Source organism: Tamandua tetradactyla, chromosome 26, assembly GCF_023851605.1.
Source record: "Tamandua tetradactyla isolate mTamTet1 chromosome 26, mTamTet1.pri, whole genome shotgun sequence".
NCBI lineage: Eukaryota > Metazoa > Chordata > Mammalia > Pilosa > Myrmecophagidae > Tamandua > Tamandua tetradactyla.
In genome coordinates, this window is record NC_135352.1 from 22569209 (window position 1) to 22587397 (window position 18189).

An 18189-nucleotide genomic window follows, 5' to 3' on the forward strand; every position below is an offset into this window, starting at 1 on the left:
TGTTGTTAAAGTTATATCACTTACTTAGGCACTGGTTTGGCATTTCTATCTCATATCCTCTCTGGACATCAATTCTTAAGAAACCCACATTTTCTATGCCAGGATAAGAAGAGAGGAGTGATTCTGTTTGTGTAATATCTTCCACAGAAATTCTCCCTGTTGCCAAGCCTACTTGTAGAGCTGAAGGTTGTCAGAGTTCTTGCAACAAATGCATTGTGGAATTAAATTACAATCCATAGCTTCTGGTGTTGGAGCCTTATGTTTACCTCAGTGCTTCCAGGGGGGACTGGTCTGTCTTCTGTGATTTACTTACAGACCAAATGATAACAAATAACAATTCCTAGGCTCAAACCTACAGCAAGGGTTGGAAATCGTTTAAGCTTTGTGATTTGCACTGGCATATGTATCCTTCCAAAATTATTGTTTTTACTGAACCAGTTGCAGGGTTCTATTAAGTGTGGTGATGTCATGAAAGTGCTTTGTAGACCACAAATTTCTATTGGTATTATTATTACTAAAGCTACATATACTTTCCTGAATATTGGATGACGATTTTAGAGGATATATGTCTTTTAACTATGAAATTATTCTAAAACATGTAGAATTTTGGAATGAATCTTGCACATCATGGCTACTTTTAAAATTTCCTTGATTTACACTTTTATTATACTGTGAATTAGCAATTGAGCGAGTTAGAGTTTTTGAGATGTAGTAAGTTCTCATAGAAATTTTTGTTCTATCATGGAAAAGTCTAGATAAATAACATTGTGTTCGTCTCATGGGCCATCATTTTGAAGGGTGATTTAAGACCATAAGAACTACTGACTAAACTTTTCCAAAAACGCAACTAAATGCCTTGTATCTTAAATCTGATTTCACCTTGCCTATCTTTGATTAATTGAAACAATAGGCAACCACAAACCTTAACTGAAAATTCTTCTTATTTTTGTAAATAGAAAAGGAACGTGAAATGTTTTGCTTTCTTGGACCTGTTTCCTATACCCCAACATCATAAAACATTCTTGTTGCCTCTTTGGTTTCTTTTATTTTTTTTTCTTGATCAATCAAATTAATAATCTGAATTTTCTCACCCTTCTCTTGATGAAAACAGAACCCAGTTCATCCTCTCTCCCACCCCTGCCACTGTCCCTTCATTCCTGTAGTTCTTTTTATTTCCACCTTGATCTCCGGTTCAGAAAGCCTTGAGTTTGCCAAATCTCCTCACCCAGTTCATGTTGGTTTTCCTTCAAATCTCTGAAATCTCCAATCTTTCCATTTCTGTGGTTTAGACTTTAGACATTTATTTTAAGAGATTCCTTGTGGTTCAATAGATCCATTTTGTGTATTACAACAACTAGAGTGCATTGCTGCATTACTTAGTGATCCATAAATCTTTTCTTTGTTATTATTATTGTTGCTAGTTTTTAAATGGAGGGTCAAGAAGGGCAACGTTTGGTTGTCAATCTGAACTTAGGCCTTAATTTTTTTCAGGATATTAGTGATACCAGCTAAAATGTTGAACTTTAAATGCCATTCAGTGACCTGGAAAAAATAGGAATTTTATTATACTATGAACTGAGAAGCGCTTCAACATTTGACCATTGTATTGACACCAGTATGGATTCAAATTGAAAAGAAACTGGATTGCCTTTTGCCACTGAAATGTCCCAGGTATCAGTCCTCAGGTGCCTTTCTGTCTATACTCATCCCAATGTAATCTCATAAAGCCTAAGGGCATTAAATATCTTCAATCTGCTGAGGCTTCGTAAATGTGTATCTCTGACCCTGAACTCTAGACTTACATCTCTAAGGCTCATAGACAATGCAAATGTCCACATGTCCACAAGAGAATTCTTGATTCCCCCACTCTTTGCCACTCCCCTTCCCCCCTACACCTGCTCTTTCCTTAGCCTTTCCTATTTCAGTCAATGGCGACTCCATTCTACCAGTTACTCGATTAGGAAAGTCACCTGATTCCTCTGTTTCTTAAACCCCCCATCAGCAAATGCTGCTGAAATAGACTCGGTATCTTACCTCTTCTCACCATACCCACTGCATTCATTCTGCTTTGAGCTATCATCACTGATCTCCTGAATTATTGAAATAGCTGCTTAACTAGGGCACCGCTTTCCACCTTTGTCCCCTGAATTTTATTCTTCACTGAGCAGCCAGAACCAGCCTTTTAAAATTTAAGGTGGATCATTTTATGCGTCTGCTTAAAACTTTCCAATGTTTTTTCAGATTAAAGTAACAGCCAGTACCTCGCCATGGCTAACAAGGACTTAAATCATCCTGTTCTTTGACTCTTCTCTGATCTCCTGCCCAACCATTCTCCTCTCTGTCATTGCAAATCCCAAAGATGGCAGGCAGGTGCACTACCGCCACAGGTCTTTGCACTTGCCATGGCCCCCATTTGCTTGGAATGTCTTTCACAAGGTGTTAGCATGGCTCACCTCCTCTCCCTATTTAAGCCTTTGCTTAATAATTACCCCCTTGTCAGAGGTGATTTTCTGTCCACTTCATTTAAAATAGCACTCCAACATTATTTTCTCTTCCAGTGTCCTACTTTCTTCTTCTACTTCTTCTTTTTTTTTTTCCAAACCCAAGTCACCTTTACTAAACTCATCCTGCGTGTATGTGCGCGTGCGCACATCTGCACGCACACACTTCAGGCCTGGGGTGGCACCCATACAGCTGGCGAGGTCCATGACTTCTGCTTCTCGTTGCAACTGTAGATCCACCAGGGGTGGGTGAACATCAGGTGTTCCTCAGAGCTGAGGACTCAAGCCTGTGCAGTGATCACAGGGTGGACCTGTTCGCTCACGCAGTCCCTGAGCTCCCCTTTGAAGGCTGTGACATTTAGGGTGAGCTCCCACGGCTGGTCCCCAGGGAACTCCCCAAAAGAGGAAGAAGTGTTTGTCCCGAACAAGTCCTGCAGTTCAGGAACAGGCAGGCTGCGGCACTCCCCGGTGATCCTTGCTGTCTGTGAATCCGGCTCACGGGCCCTCCCGGTCTTCTCACTGGCCATGGTGGTGGTGGTGGTGGAGATGCTTCTGTTCCTTCTGCTCAGCCGCCCTTCTCAGCTCATCCTCGGGATCCCCGGAATCTTCTGCTCTATTTTCTTGCTGTTCTTCCTCCTTGGGAGTATCATCCTGGAGCTCTGGCCAGGCTGGTGTGGTCCGGGCCCGGGGCCTCTGGGGTGAGCTGGGTCCTGCTGCCTCGGAGTGCTTGGTTTTGGTCAGGGGGTGCTTGCGGGGGAAGCGTGGGTGCTTTGTTCCTGCTGCTGCCACCGAGAGGCCCCTGGTCCTTGGTGCTCGAGCTTCATCCCGCCGTGAGGTGCCAGCGGGAGGGCAGCAGCTGCCAGCCCAGCACCCACTGTTTACGCACGAGGCGGCCTCTGAAGCCTAGGACCTGGGTCCTCAGGCCTGTCCCCGAGCTGCGAGCAGAAAGGGTTCCGGAAACCCCTCAGCGCCACCACCACCATACCCTGAAGGATCTTCCTAGCTCCTGGGGACTGCCTGGGGCCTCCTGAGCTTGGTGCTTGCTCCCCGGGGCTCCCTTGGCACTGCCCTTGTGCTGGGGCTGGGGTGTCGGGGGTGGGGTGGGGTGGGCGGGGCATGCGCAATTTGGGACTCTCCAGGGCGGGTTGATGGTTTGCTGGGCATCTTCTGTTTTTGGTTCAAATCCACCTTTCTCTTCACCTTAGGAGACTCCTGAGGCATGGAGGCTTGCAGCGCAGCAGGTCCTGCCTGGTCCCTCGCCCGGGCTGGGGATGTCTTGTTGACCTGGATGAAGAAGACAAGCCCGGGTGGCAGGTTTTTGCCACTCCGGTCCTCCTCCTTCCACGGAGCTAGCTGAGCTTGGGCACCTTCTGGGATGAGAACTCCAGGGGAGCTTCATCTTGGTCTGGGGAGCTGGGAAGCCGTATGAAACTCAGGCATTAGGGGGCATCCATCCTTGCTGTAGGGCTGGACATAACCAATTTTGATGAGGTCCCAATGCTTCTCAACTGCTGCCCAGACCACCTTCTCAGGCCCCCAAATGCGAACGTGTTTGGGGTCTGAGCCACTGCAGCTCTCCGAAGGCGCCGTGAGAGACGAGGAGACCAGAAGGACCTCGAAGTCTTACTCCATGCGCCCTGCAGCCCAGCTGCCCACCGGCACAACTACGAAGGCGGCGCGGTAATTCCCATGTCCACGCTGTGTTTCTGCTCCTCCTTCTCCTGCTGGGGGACCACAGAGACGGTCTTCTCGCCTACCTTGGCAGCCCGCCGTTCTTGGTAAGTGTCCTCCTTGAGAAGGTTTTCTGCACAGTGGGTCGACTCTTGGTGGCCACAGGGCTACCAAGTTGGGGAGGCGGACCTCCGGCCTGTCACCGTTCTCGGCATCAGCCTGGCCAGGCAAGTTGGGGGATGATCCAGAATTGGGGCGAGGATGGGGGCAGTTTATTTTTCCTAATCGCATTTCTTGCCACCTGACATTTTGTATACGCATTTTATATGCAGGTTTTTTAAAAAAATGCACTTTTAAAGTTTCTTTTTTTTTACTCCTATTTCCTCCCTTCCCTGTGAGGCCCATGGGAACAAGGACTTGATTTTGTTCATCGCTGTATCTCTAGCTCCTAGAAGAGTGCCTGGCACATAGAATGAATGTAGATTGAGTTATGTACCCCCGTAAACACGTACTCTTAATCTTAACCTGCATTTCTATGAGTGTGAACCCCTTTTTAAATGGGATCTCGTGAAGATGTTATTTTAGTTAAGGTATGGCCAATTAAATCAGTACAGCCCTTAATCCTACTACTGGTGACCTTATAAAGAGAGGGCCACGGAAGGAGAAAGCAAAGTCACCTGGAACCTGGAAGAGGAAAGGGAGGACATTATTATGTAACCAGAAAGTCAAGGAACCAAAGGATTGCTGGCCAACCTGAATGCTACAGACCTCTGGAGGGAGCTTCTGAAATTGTGAGCCAATAAATTTCTGTTATTTAGGACAACCTAATATCTGGTATATGTCACAGTGGCCTGGAGAACTAAGAGTGTAGGCATGTGGGTAGGTACCTATTGCATGCAGAAATGAATGTTCTCAAGAGGAACACTTATTTTAAGGGTTGCTTTTGTGCACCAGGAGCTGAATATTCATTTGTAAACAAACAAACAACGAACTAAAAATAGGGAGGCAAAATCCTTCTAAAAAGTTTTCTCTTAACCTTTTGGCTAGCTTAATAGCGCCAAATGGTTTCTTTCTTTATTAGAGAAGTTGTGAGTTTATACGTAAACTATAAGATTGTAATATACCATACTATTATTAACACCTTGTATTGGTCTAGAATATTTCTTACAATTGGTGATAACACATTTCAAAAATTGTACTATTAACTATAGTCCATGGCTTAACTCAGGGTTCACTGTTTGTGTAGTGTAGGTCCATGGACCTCAAAAAATTTATTCTATCACCATACAATCTAATATTTCCCCTTTTAATCACATTCGGATGTATAGTTCAGTGCTGTTAATTATGTTTACAGTATTGTGCTACCATCACCACTATTCATTACCAAAACATTTCCATCATTCCAAATAAGAATCGTGAACATTTTAAGCCTTAACTTCTCTTTTCCTATCCTTACTTCAAACATTAGTACCTTTATTTAGATTCTGACACTATGAGTTTTCTTATTCTAATTATGTCAAGTCAATGAGATAAAAAAATGTTCGTCTTTATGTGTCTGGCTTATTTCAGTCAATGTGGTGTCTTCAACATTCAACGATGTCCATGTATTAGGACTTCATTACTTTTTTTTTTTTTACCATGTCCTTCAATATTGCTGGGGGGAATCTTTTTTATTGTTTTCATGGGAAATAACCTACCCAATTATGGGTGGTAACTTTTTTTTTTTAACTTTTTTTACTAATTAAAAAAAATTAACAAACAAAACATTAAGATATCATTCCATTCTACATATACAATCAGTAATTCTTAATATCATCACATAGTTGCATATTCATCATTTCTTAGAATATTTGCATCAATTTAGAAAAAGAAATAAAAAGACAACAGAAAAAGAAATAAAACGATAATAGAGAAAAGAAAGATTATACATACCATACCCCTTACCCCTCGCTTTCATTTACCACTAGCATTTCAAACTAGATTTATTTTAACATTTGTTCCCCCTATTATTTATTTTTATTCCATATGTTCTACTCTTCTGTTGATATAGTAGCTAAAAGGAGCATCAGACACAAGGTTTTCACATTCACAGTGTCTCATTGTGAAAGCTATATCATTGTTCAGTCATCATCAAGAAACATGGCTACTGGAATACAGCTCTACATTTTCAGACAGTTCCCTCCAGTCTCCCCACTACATCTTGAACAACAAGGTGATATCTACTTAATGCATAAGAATAACCTCCAGGATGACCTCTCGACTCTGTTTGGAATCTCTCAGCCATTGACACTTAGTCTCATTTCACTCTTCCCCCTTTGGTCGAGAAGTTTCTCTCAATCCCTTGATGTTAATTCTCAGCTCATTCTAGGGTCTTTCTTAGTCCCTTAATGCTGAGTCTCAGCTTATTCCAGGATCTCTGTCCCACGTTGCCAGGGAGGTCCACACCCCTGGGAGTCATGTCCCACGCAGAGAGGGGTAGGGTGGTGAGACTGCTCGTCATGTTGGCTGGAGAGAGAGGCCACATCTGAGCAACAAAAGAGGCTCACTTGGGGATGACTCTTAGGCCTAAATTTTAAGTAGACTTGACCTATCCTTTGTGGGGTTAAGTTTCATTTGAACAAACCCCAAGACTGGGGGCTCAGCCTATAGCTTTCATTGTCCACACTGCTTGTGAGAATATCAAGAATTCAACTTGGGGAAGTTGAATTTCTCCCCGCTCTCACCATTCCCTGAAGGGGGCTTGCAAATACTTTTCCAGTCACAGATCAAATCACTCTGGGATTCATCGGGGCATCACTCTGGACAAACCAACAAAATCTCATGTCCTACATGAGATTCCAAGTTCTTATGACATTCAATCAAACTATCTACATGAGTTATATTAGGAAATGCTCTAGTCAAAATATAAATTTTTTAACAAATAAACATTTTTTGCTTTAGTCTCAGACATAAGGACTTCATTACTTTTTATGGCTGAATAGTATTTCATTGTACTCATATACCACATTTTATTTATCAGATCTGTTGATGGACACTTGGGCTGCTTTCATCTTTTGGCAATTCTTAATAATGCTGCTATGAATATCAGTGAGAAAATATCTGAGTCCTCGCTTTCAATTATTTGGAGGATGTACCAAGCAGTGTAAATGACAGATCAGACAGTAGTTCTGTACTTAATTTTCTAAGGCCCTACCAAACTGTCTTCCACAATGGATGTACCATCTTATATTGCCACCTATAATAAATGTGTTCCTATTTCACTGAATCCTCTTCAACATTTGTGATTTTCCATTTTTTAAAGATAGCAGCCATTCTATTAAGTGTGGGATGGTATCTCCTTGTGGTTCTGATTTACATTTCCCTTATGGCTAATTTGATGTTGGGCAATGATTTCACTTGCAGAGTTGGGCTTAGAGAGAGTGAGGTCAATCTGAGCAACAAAAGAGGCCCTCCAGAAGTAATTCTTAGGCACATCTATAGGTAGTCTAAGCTTCTCCATTACCCACATAAACTTCACAAGAGTAAGCCTCATGATCGAGGGCATGGCCAATTGATTTGGGTGTCCCTAAAGTTTGACACTGTATCAGGGGATTCCCTGATGGTAAGGTTTAATAGTTCCATATTCTTTTTCGCATCCTTCAGGGGACTTTGCCCATACTTTTTGATTATCTGTTTAATATACTCTAGGATGTATCAAGACATTACAATAATCTTTACAAGATTAAAGAACCTCTTTCTCTTCTGGGCTCCCTGTGTTTCAATTGTTCAAATGAGCTATACAGATAGGTTGAATTAGATTATGCACTACAGAAAATTTCATTTCCTGAGCAAATAAACCTTTCTTTCATTGGTCTCAAAGAGTATGTGTAGTTCTAAAATATAGACACTGTCTTCCTTACCCTTATGTTCTGAATTACTTTAACCCCAACCTGTTCGGCTTCATTCTTATCTCTAAATATCAGGTTATATATATAAAACAGCCTCTCAAAGTCCAGAAATAATATTGACAAAGTCTTTTGACAATGACAGAAGCATTTGATTTAGAGGAGTTCCCATTTATCTATTTTTTTCTTTTGTTGCTTGTGCTTTGGGTGTAAAGTTTAGGAGGCTACCTCTTACTACTAGGTCTTGATGATGTTTCCCTACATTTCCTTCTAGAAACTTTATGGTGCTAGTTCTTATATTTAGGTGTTTGATGCACTCTGAGTTAACTTTTGTGTAGGGTGTAAGATGGGTATCCTCTTTCATTCTTTTTTTTTTTTTTTGCATGGGCAGGTATCAGGAATTGAACCTTGGTCTCTGGGCATGGTAGGTGAGAACTCTGCCACTGAACCACCATTGTCCACCCCTCTTTCCTTCTTTTGGCTATTGATATCCAGTTTTTCCATGCCTAATTATTGAAAATATTACTTTGTCCCAGTTTAATGGATTTGTGGACCTTGTCAAAAATCAATTGACCATAGATTTGGTGGTCTCTTTCTGTACTCTTGATTCGATTCTTTTGGTCAATGCTTTTATCTTTGTGCCAGTACCAAGCTGTTTTGACCACTGTGGCTTTATAATAAGTTTTAAAGTCAGGGAGTGTTAATCCTCCCCCTTCGTTCTTCCTTTTTTAGGACACTCTAACTATTCGGGGTCTCTTTCCCTTCCAGATAAATTTGGTAATTAGCTTTCCCATATCTTCAAAGTAGGTTGATGGAACTTTGATTGGTACCATGTTGAATCTGTAGATCAATTTGGAGAGAATTGACATCTTAACTATATTTAGCCTTCCTATCCATGAGCAGGGAATGTCTTTCCACTTATATAGATCTCCTTTGATTTCTTTTAGCAATGTTATGTAGTTTTCTGTGTACAAGTCCTTTACTTCCCTAGTTAAGTTCATTCATAAGTATTTGATTTTTTCAGTTGCTATTTTGAATGGAATTTTTTCCTTAACTGACTCCTCAGCTAGGCCATTGCTTGTGTGTAGAAATGTTACTGATTTTTGCACATTAATTTTATATCCCTCCACCTTGCTAAATTGATTAACTCAAGTAACTTTGCTGTAGATTTCTCAGGATCTTCCAAGTATAGTTATCATATCATCTGGAAATAATGAGAGTTTTACTTCTTCCTTTCCAATTTGGATGCTTTTTATTTCTTTGTCCTGCCTAATTGCTCTAGCTAGAACTTCTAACACAATGTTGAATAATAGTGGTGAAAGTGGGCATCCTTGTCTTGTTCCTGATCTTAGGGGAAAAGCTTTCAGTCTCTGTCCATTGAGTATGATGCTGGCTATCAATTTTTCATATATTCCCTTTATCATATTGGGGTAGTTATCTTTGATTCCTATTTTTGGAGTGTTTATATCAGAAAAGGATGCTGAATTTTGTCTAATGCTTTTACAGCATCAATCGAGATGATCATGTGATTTTTCCATTTCGATTTGCTAATGTGCTGTGTTATCTTAATTGATTTTCTTGTGTTGAACCATCCTTGCATTCCTGGTATAAACAGGAATTTTATTTGGGATATTTTCTTGGCCTTAGAACTGTAAACTAGCAATTTATTAAACTCCCCTTGTTAAAAGCCATTCCATTTCTGGCATATTGCATTCTGGCAGCTAGCAAAGGTTCAAAAGAGTATACAAGAAACAGATTTTTCCCTTTCGTTTATCTTCAGCCAACAATTACCTCTGGGAACTAACCACTGTTATCAGTTTCTCAGTCATCCTTCCAGACATCCAAGTATTCAAATGAGACTGAGCTCTAACCCAATGTAGGTTAATATGTCAACATTAACAGTCCTTTCTTTTAGCATCTTTACCTGGTGTTCTAGTTTGCTAGCTGCCAGAATGCAATATGCCAGAAATGGAATGGCTTTTAACAAGGGGAGTTTAATAAATTGCTAGTTTACAGTTCTAAGGCCAAGAAAATATCCCAATTAAAACAAGTCTATAGACATGTCCAATCAAAGGCATCCAGGGAAAGATACCTTGGTTCAAGAAGACTGATGAAGTTCAGGGTTTCTCTCTCAAGTAAGAAGGCACATGGCAAACACAGTCATGGTTTCTCTCTCAACTGGAAGGGCACATGGTGAACATGGTGTCATCTGCTAGCTTTCTCTCCTGGCTTCCAGTTTCATGAAGCTCCCCGGGAGGCGTTTTCCTTCTTCATCTCCAAACGCTGCTGGCTCATGGACTCTCTGCTTCGTGGTGCTGCAGCATTCTCTGCTCTCTCTGAATCTCTCATTCTCCAAAATATTTCCTCTTTTATAGGACTCCAATAAACCAATCAAGACCCACCCAAATGAGTGGAGACATGTCATCCCTTAATCCAGTTTAACAACCACTCTTGACTAAATCACACCATCCAGGGAGATGATCTGATTACAGTTTCAAACATACAGTATTGAATAGAGATTATTCTACCTTTATGAAATGATATTTTGATTAAAACATGGCTTTTCTAGGGGGAATACTTCCTTTCAAACACACCTGGTTTTGGTATTAGAATGATACTAACGTCATAAAATGAGTTCCTTTTTCCTCAGTGTTTTGGAAAAGTTTGAACAGGAGTCTTGTCTTTTTATTTGGATATATTTTTTATTTGTTTTCTTTGTGGTTACCATGGGGTTAAAATTTAACACCCTAAATACATAACAGTTGTATTTGGTTTGATACCAACTTCACCTCAATAACATACACAAATACTTTTCCTAACCCCCCCATCTCCCCACCTTTTTTTGTACCTGTTAACACTTTTATCTTTGTATAATGTATATCCAAAATAATAGATTTATCATTACTTTTTATGTATTTTCATTTTAGCAAATTTTACCAATAGGAAGTAAGGAATGAATTTACATATCAACCTATATAGTACAATAGTACTGGCATTTATGATTATTCAAATGGTTACCTTTTACTTTTGGCCTTTATTTTTTTATGTGCTTTGAACCACTGTCTAGTACCCTTTCCTTTCAGTCTGAAGAACTCCCCTTGGCATTGCTTGTAGGGGAGATCTAGTGGTGATGACCTCTCTTCAGTTTTGTTTATCTGGGAATATCTTAATTTCTCCTTCATTTTTGAAAGAAAGCCTTGCCAGATACTAAATTTTTGATTGGTAATAGTTTTCTTTCAGCAACTTTAAGTATTTCAACCCACTGCCTTCTTGCTTTCATTGTTTCTGATGAGAAATTGGAATTTAATGTAATTGGGACTGTCTTATTTTGTTGCTTTTCTCTTGCAGTTTTCAGAACTCTCACCCTGTCCTTTGAATTCAATAGTGTGGTCAGTATAGCATGCTGTGCATTTTTCTTCACGTTTATCCTGTTTGATGTTCTCTGGGCTTCTTGGATTGCATTCACATCTTTTGCTTATTTTATCTGTCATTATTTCTTTGAATATTACTTCTGCCCCTTTCTCTCTTTCTTCTCTTTCTGGAATTCCCATAATGCCTACATTGGCATGCCTAATGGTGTCCCATAGCTGTTTTAGGATATTTTCACTTTTTTTTAAAAAAAAAAGTATGTATTTTTTAACATTTCAAAAATATTTGAATAGGTAATACAAGCACATGGTACAAAATTTTGAAAGGTTCAAAAGAGTATACAAGAAACAGATTTTTCCCTTTCGTTTATCTTCAGCCAACAATTACCTCTGGGAACTAACCACTGTTATCAGTTTCTCAGTCATCCTTCCAGACATCCAAGTATTCAAATGAGACTGAGCTCTAACCCAATATAGGTTAATATGTCAAACCATCATGTAGTGCTGAATTTTTCTTCAGAAACATTCAATCCTTCAAAGTGTTCTACCTAAAAAGGGCCCATGATCCAACCATTTTGGGAAATACATCTTACTCCACACTCCACTTTGAGATTTAAATTGAATATCGTAAAGGCTCTGAGAAGGCAAGAAATATGTTTCATATGTTTCCTATATGTATTTTGCCACGAAACATCTTTTCTTCTCTCCATAGGATGTTAATGAATATTTGAAAAATTATGTGGAGTAAGTAAAACTAAAGAGGTCTAAATGAAGTATGAACTTTAGCTAACAATAATGCATGGATATTGGGTTACTAATTGTAACAAATGTACCATACTAATGTAAGATAGTAATAATTGGGGGCACAGTATATGAGAAATCTTTGTATATCTTCTTGATTTTTCTGTAAATCGGAAATTGTTCTTAAGAGTACAGTTTATTCTAAAAATACTAATTTTGCAGATGTAAAGAGAGCATGAAATAACACTAACATGAGAGTTAAGAAACTTCTAGTTTCAGTTCTACTGATTTGCTATTGGTTACTTAATTGGATCACATTTTTCTCTGCTGTGAAATCTTAGCGTTGGGGGGTGCACAGGTGGTTCAGTGGTAGAATGCTTACCTTCCATGCGGGAGACCCAGATTTGATTTCTAGACCATGTACCCTCCCCCGCCCCCCAAAAATCTTAGAGTTGGGCTAGTCAATCACTAAGATTCTGTTCTCTCTCTCTCTTTTTTGTTTTAACAATCACTTTAAAATGTCCCCAAGATATGAATGAGTTAGAAAAAGTTTCTACTTACATCTAAGGTCTTACTCAAAAATTTTTATTTCAGAAATTCAACTACAGTTCAATAACGTAATTAACAGAAAATTGTAGGCAGCTATTATGTATTAGTCAGTCTGAGTTTGTCTTTAAGAGGAACTTAAGATTTTGTCTTTCTGAAGTGAATTGAACAGTATTCCTAGAATTTTAACTAGTGCTCATCTATCGAACAAGCTCTTTTTATAAAGGTAAAGCAAATGTAAATAGATTCATCTAAGTGACCATATATTTGGGAGGGCACTTAACCCTTGATTTCCTGGCAGAAGATAGCTAATGTAATAATTAATCATAAAAGGTGTATTTGCAAAAATGTTTTTGCATGAGGAAGAACAAAAGAATGTCAATATTGCAGGATGTTGAAAAGAAATGGTAATTCATATTTTAAAACTTTAACTTATGTGTGAGACTAAAGCAAAAAATGTTTATTTGGTACAAAATTTATATTTTGGCTAGTGCATTTCCTAATATAAATTATATGGACAGTTTAACTGAACACCTTAAGTACCTGGAACCTTGAATAGGGCATGAGATTTTGTAGGCTTGTCCAGAGTGATGCTTTGATAATCCCAGATGATTTGAACAGTGAATAAAAAAGTATTTGCAAAGTCCCCTTGGGGGAACAGTAAGAAAGGGGGAAGATTCAACTCCCCCACTTGGAGAATTCCTGATATTTGTTCAAGCAGTGGGGACAACCAAATCAATAGGCTGAGCCCTCAGTCTTGGGGTTTGTTCATATGAAACTTATCCCCTCAAAGGATAGACTAAGCCTACTTAAAATTAGGCCTAAGAGTCACCCCCTGAGAACCTCTTTTGTTGCTCAGATGTGGCCTATCTCTCCCTCAGCCAACATGGCAAGTAAACTCACCACCCTCCCCTTTTCTACGTGGGACTTGACTCCTAGGGGTATAAATCACCCTGGCAACATGGAACAGAAATCCTAAAATGAGCTGGGACTCAGCATCAAGGGATTGAGTAAACCTTCTTGACTGAAAGGGGGAAGAGAGAAATGAGACAAAATAAAGTGTCAGTAGCTGAGAGATTTCAAACAGAGCTGAAAGTTTATCCTGGAGGTTACTCTTATGCATTATATAGATATCTCCTTTTTAGTTTATGGTGTATTAGAGAGGCTAGAGGAAAATGCCTGAAACTATAGAGCTCTGTTCCAGTAGCCATGTTTCTTGAAGATGATTGTATGATATAGCTTTCGTAACGTGACTGTGTGATTGTGAAAATCTTGTGTCTGATGCTCCTTTTGTCTATGGTATAGACAGATGAGTAAAACATAAAGATTAAAAATAAATAAATAATACGGGAAACAAATGTTAAAATAAAAATTATATATATTGGGTAGATGGAAATACTAGTGGTCAATGAGAGGAAGGGGTAAGGGGTAAGGTATGAATGAGTTTTTTCTTTTCTTTTTTTTTAAACTTTTTTTTATTGTATAGTATAACATATATACAAAGCAAAGAAATAAAAAAGCAATAGTTTTTGAAGCACTCTTCAAAAAGTGGTTATAGGACAGATCCCAGAGTTTGTCATGGGCTGTGTATACGATCCTCTCATATTTTTCCTTCTAGCTGCTCCAGAATATAGGAGGCTAGAGGGCTTAAATACTTTGTTTTATCATCACAATTGACTTTTTTTGTAAACAATGGCATATGTACAAAAAGCTATAAATTTCCAAGCATAGCACCACAATTAGTTGTAGAACGTATTTCAGACTTTGGCATGGGTTACAATTTCACAATTTTAGGTTTTTACTTCTAGCTGCTCTAAAATACTGGGCACTAAAAGAAATATCAATTTAATGATTCAGAACTTCATAATTATTTGTTAAGTCCTACCTTCTATGTATAATTCCACCATCACCTTTTATCTTTCCATCCCTCTCACTGGGGTTGTTTGGGTTATGGCAAGTCTAAATTTTTGATATTTTGGAAGGGCTGTCACTAATATGGCATAGGAAGATGGAACTATCTGATGTTCTGGAGAGGCTGGGCTAGGTTTCAGCACTTATCTGGACCAGGGACCCATCTGGAGGTTGTAGGCTTCTGGCAAGTTACTCTAGTACCTGGGGGTATTTTCACTTTTAATACTTATTTTTTCTTTCTGCTCCTCAGCCTGACTCATTTCAAATGTCTTATCTTTGAGTTCACTGATTCTTTCTTCTGCCAACTTCAATGTACTCTTAAAACCCTCCTTTCATTTCAGTTATTGAGGTCTTCAACTCTAGTAGGTCTGTTTGGTTCCTTTATAAAATTTCTGTCTCTTTGCTAAATATTGCTCATTCATTCATTCCTGATGTACTTTTTTCCTTTTCTTTAGTTGCATTCATCCCCTCAAGTACTTTTAAGGTAATTTTTTTAAAGACCTTTTTTTTTTTTAGTATGCCCATATCATGTTTTTCTTTGTTGGTGTTTTCTGAATTTTTATCTTTTTTCTTTGGATGGGCCATCATTTCCTGTTTCTTTGTTTGTCTTGTACTTTTTTGTTGCTGTACACTGTATAGTTTAATATTTAAAAATGTGAACTCTTGGATTTATTCCCTGCAATTTCTGTTTCTTGATTTTGTAACCAGCTGGTGAGAAAATAACGATATTCTTGAGCCTCAGCCGTTCCATCAGGTAGGTCTGCCCACGGTGAATGGTGTCTGCAGGATTTTCCCTGTCTTTCTGGTCTTGTGTCTTGTCCTGGCTTTTGCCTCTTAGTTGTTTTGGAGTTCCCTATTTACAGAAGTTTGGTTGTCCTCTCTTGTTTCCTAGGAAACAGACCTCCCTCTCCCAGGTGTTTGAAGCTGGCAGGTCTTTGTCGCAGACTGTCCCGCATCTGTAGTTTCTTACTCTCCTTTCATTGTTTCAGGTTGCTTTTGCTTGGAGAGCAAATCCTGTGAGAAGGGGCAAGTTGGAGAGGACCTTCCTAAATTATTCTTTCCCATCTGAGAAGGACCAGGGACCCACATGGGGTGCTGATGTCTCCACAGTGCCCTGAGTAGGGCATCAGGAATGGATCAAGAACTTCTTGCAGGGGTTCCCAAAAGTGAGCTTTCTTGGCCTGCTCAGTAAATGCAGCCCTTCAACTGTCTCCAGCAGCCCAGGCTTCTTTAGTCTTCATTGTCATTGCCCCTGTCTGAAGTGTCTTGAAACAATGGGAGCTGCTGCCTTTGCGTGGGGCAGGTTGAAACCACAACTGCCCTCAGAGCTGGACCCCAGTGATCAGAAGTTGCTAATCAAAAGCTGTGACCTGAGATCAACTGTGTCTACCCTGGATCTTGGGGAAGAGGGTTTTTATGTCTCTGTCTGTTACCAGTGATCTAGTGAGAGACTTAGACCTCATGGCAGTCTGCCATGAGAATGGGGGATGGGCCCCAGCAGCCGCCATGTGGAGAGAGCAGTTTATTATTATTACAGTAATTTAGCAGCCTGGATGCTGTACGGTGTTCTTCTGGCCTCCGGAGTTTAAAATTATTGTTTCAGTCACTTCCTGCATGTTGAGTAGTTGTTCTGGCCATAGGAATGCATTGTCTACTCCACCATCTACATCTTCCCTTAGTTGTCCCTGATCTCTTTTGGTTTCTTGACTTTATGGCTTACTGTGTCTTTGTCCTATTTATTTGGGGTTGTGTTCTACTTTCTCTTGGTGGATTATTTTTAGGTACATGCCAACTGTCTCTAAGAAGATTACACATTTCTTGATGGTAGGGACTGTGTCCAGTACTTGTAGCAGGTAGAAAATGAGGTTTTAGCACACAAATTAAACCTGGTTTCATTAGAATCCATTTTAGGTATCTCTGCAGCACACACAACTGATTAAAGTATAGGGTCCTATTATACATTGCACAGTTTGGGGTTAATATGATAGGGTAAAACAGGTTTTAAAGAAGAAACCCAGAAAATAGCACCTATACTTCTTGTTTCTCTAGTCTCAGTTTTCTTTTGTCTATAGAGTAAATTTTGTATATGCCTGAGAAAGCTCTTTACTTATTGAAAGTTTTGTATTAAGTAGCTTCAATTCCAACCTTGGCATCCATAGCTGAATAGGTCCCAGCACCAAATTTTTGGACAGGAGTGTTGAATTCCATTAACTGGTATGGGCCAGCAGTTAAATATTTTCATATGCTTTCAACCAGGCATTGCATAATATTAGTGTTTAGTCTAAGTTGAAAGCATAGGGGAATGTAACCCCTTTGTTTTATATGAAAAAGGAAGAATCCATAATTTTCTTTTGTACTTAAAAATATCCCCAAATTACATGTAATATAAAATCTAAAATTTTATATTTTAGATATAGCCTGTGGTGGGATTTCCTCCATGTGTTTTGAAAGACTGTTCCCAAATCCACCATACTTACTTTTTTCACTCACTTTCATTCCATTTTAAAAATTTTCATCTATTTCCTGTGGCACTCTAAGTAATTTTCTGTTTTCTTTGGTTTTTATGCTTTATAAACCTCTGTAGCTAGTTGTATCTCTCCAAAGTTGTTATTTAGGTGAATTACTCAGATCTGATTTTTCTGTTCTTTCTACATACATTATCCTCTTGAGTCCTTTAATTCTCATTGCTTTATGCCTCCTAAATTCACTTTGATTTTTCTGTATTTTCTTATGGAGTCCTGAGGACTAAGCATAACTTTATGACGCTGATTTAGTAGGCCTATTAAGGCAGTCACATCACTTCTAAGTGACACTGGGTGCCCGTGTCTGTGCTACCCGTACCTCAGTCACTGGTTTTGTTTTGTTTTTTTTAAAGCTGTCATCACTCATAGTAAATCCCGTTTTGGTTTCATATAACAATTCTATGTCTCTCTACCATTATACCTTTACAAGGACCTTCCTTCCATTACATAAAGGTGTTTTATAACATTCCCTACAGAGATATTAGCTTACTAGGCTGGATCTTATTTTATTGCCTGCCTTCATTTCTAATCTGACTGTATTACTTGGTTTCATTTCTCAGCTCTGAATGTTAACAACACTGCACAGATGGATGTTGTGATTTGCCTGCAGAAGTTATTAAGATGCTATTTGCTTCTCCTCCCTAAAGTCATTAATAAAGATGGGGAAAGCACGTTCTGAAGTAATCCCTGTGTTCTAGCATTAGAAACTCTCCCCCTCCAGAAAACAAATTGAATATGCCATTACTTAACCTTTCCTTTTGTTTTCTTTCCTTCACTCAGTTGAATCCCTTTCACCATGCTCATGGCAAAAGAAATGCAGCCCAATATTGTGAGTTGAATTAGAGGAGTCCCTGATCTTTTGTCTTTGTTAAAGTCAGGATTTAGGCCATTTTCTCTGATGAATTAGCGCTAATTGCATTAAAACTGCTTAATTAGGTTCACCTGGTAAGATTGGCAAGACGATTATTTTTCAGAATTTACTGAAAAAGAAAAGTCCTTTAATTTGTTTTGCTTTCAAGGAGTGAAACAGAAGCTGGGAAGGGGT

General features: G+C 39.3%; 1 pseudogene; it reads right to left on the reverse strand.

Moving 5' to 3' along the window:
• Positions 1-2782: 2782 nt before the first annotated feature.
• LOC143669630 (DNA repair protein XRCC1 pseudogene) overlaps positions 2783-18189 on the reverse strand; it is a 29650-nt pseudogene continuing 14243 nt past the window's right edge.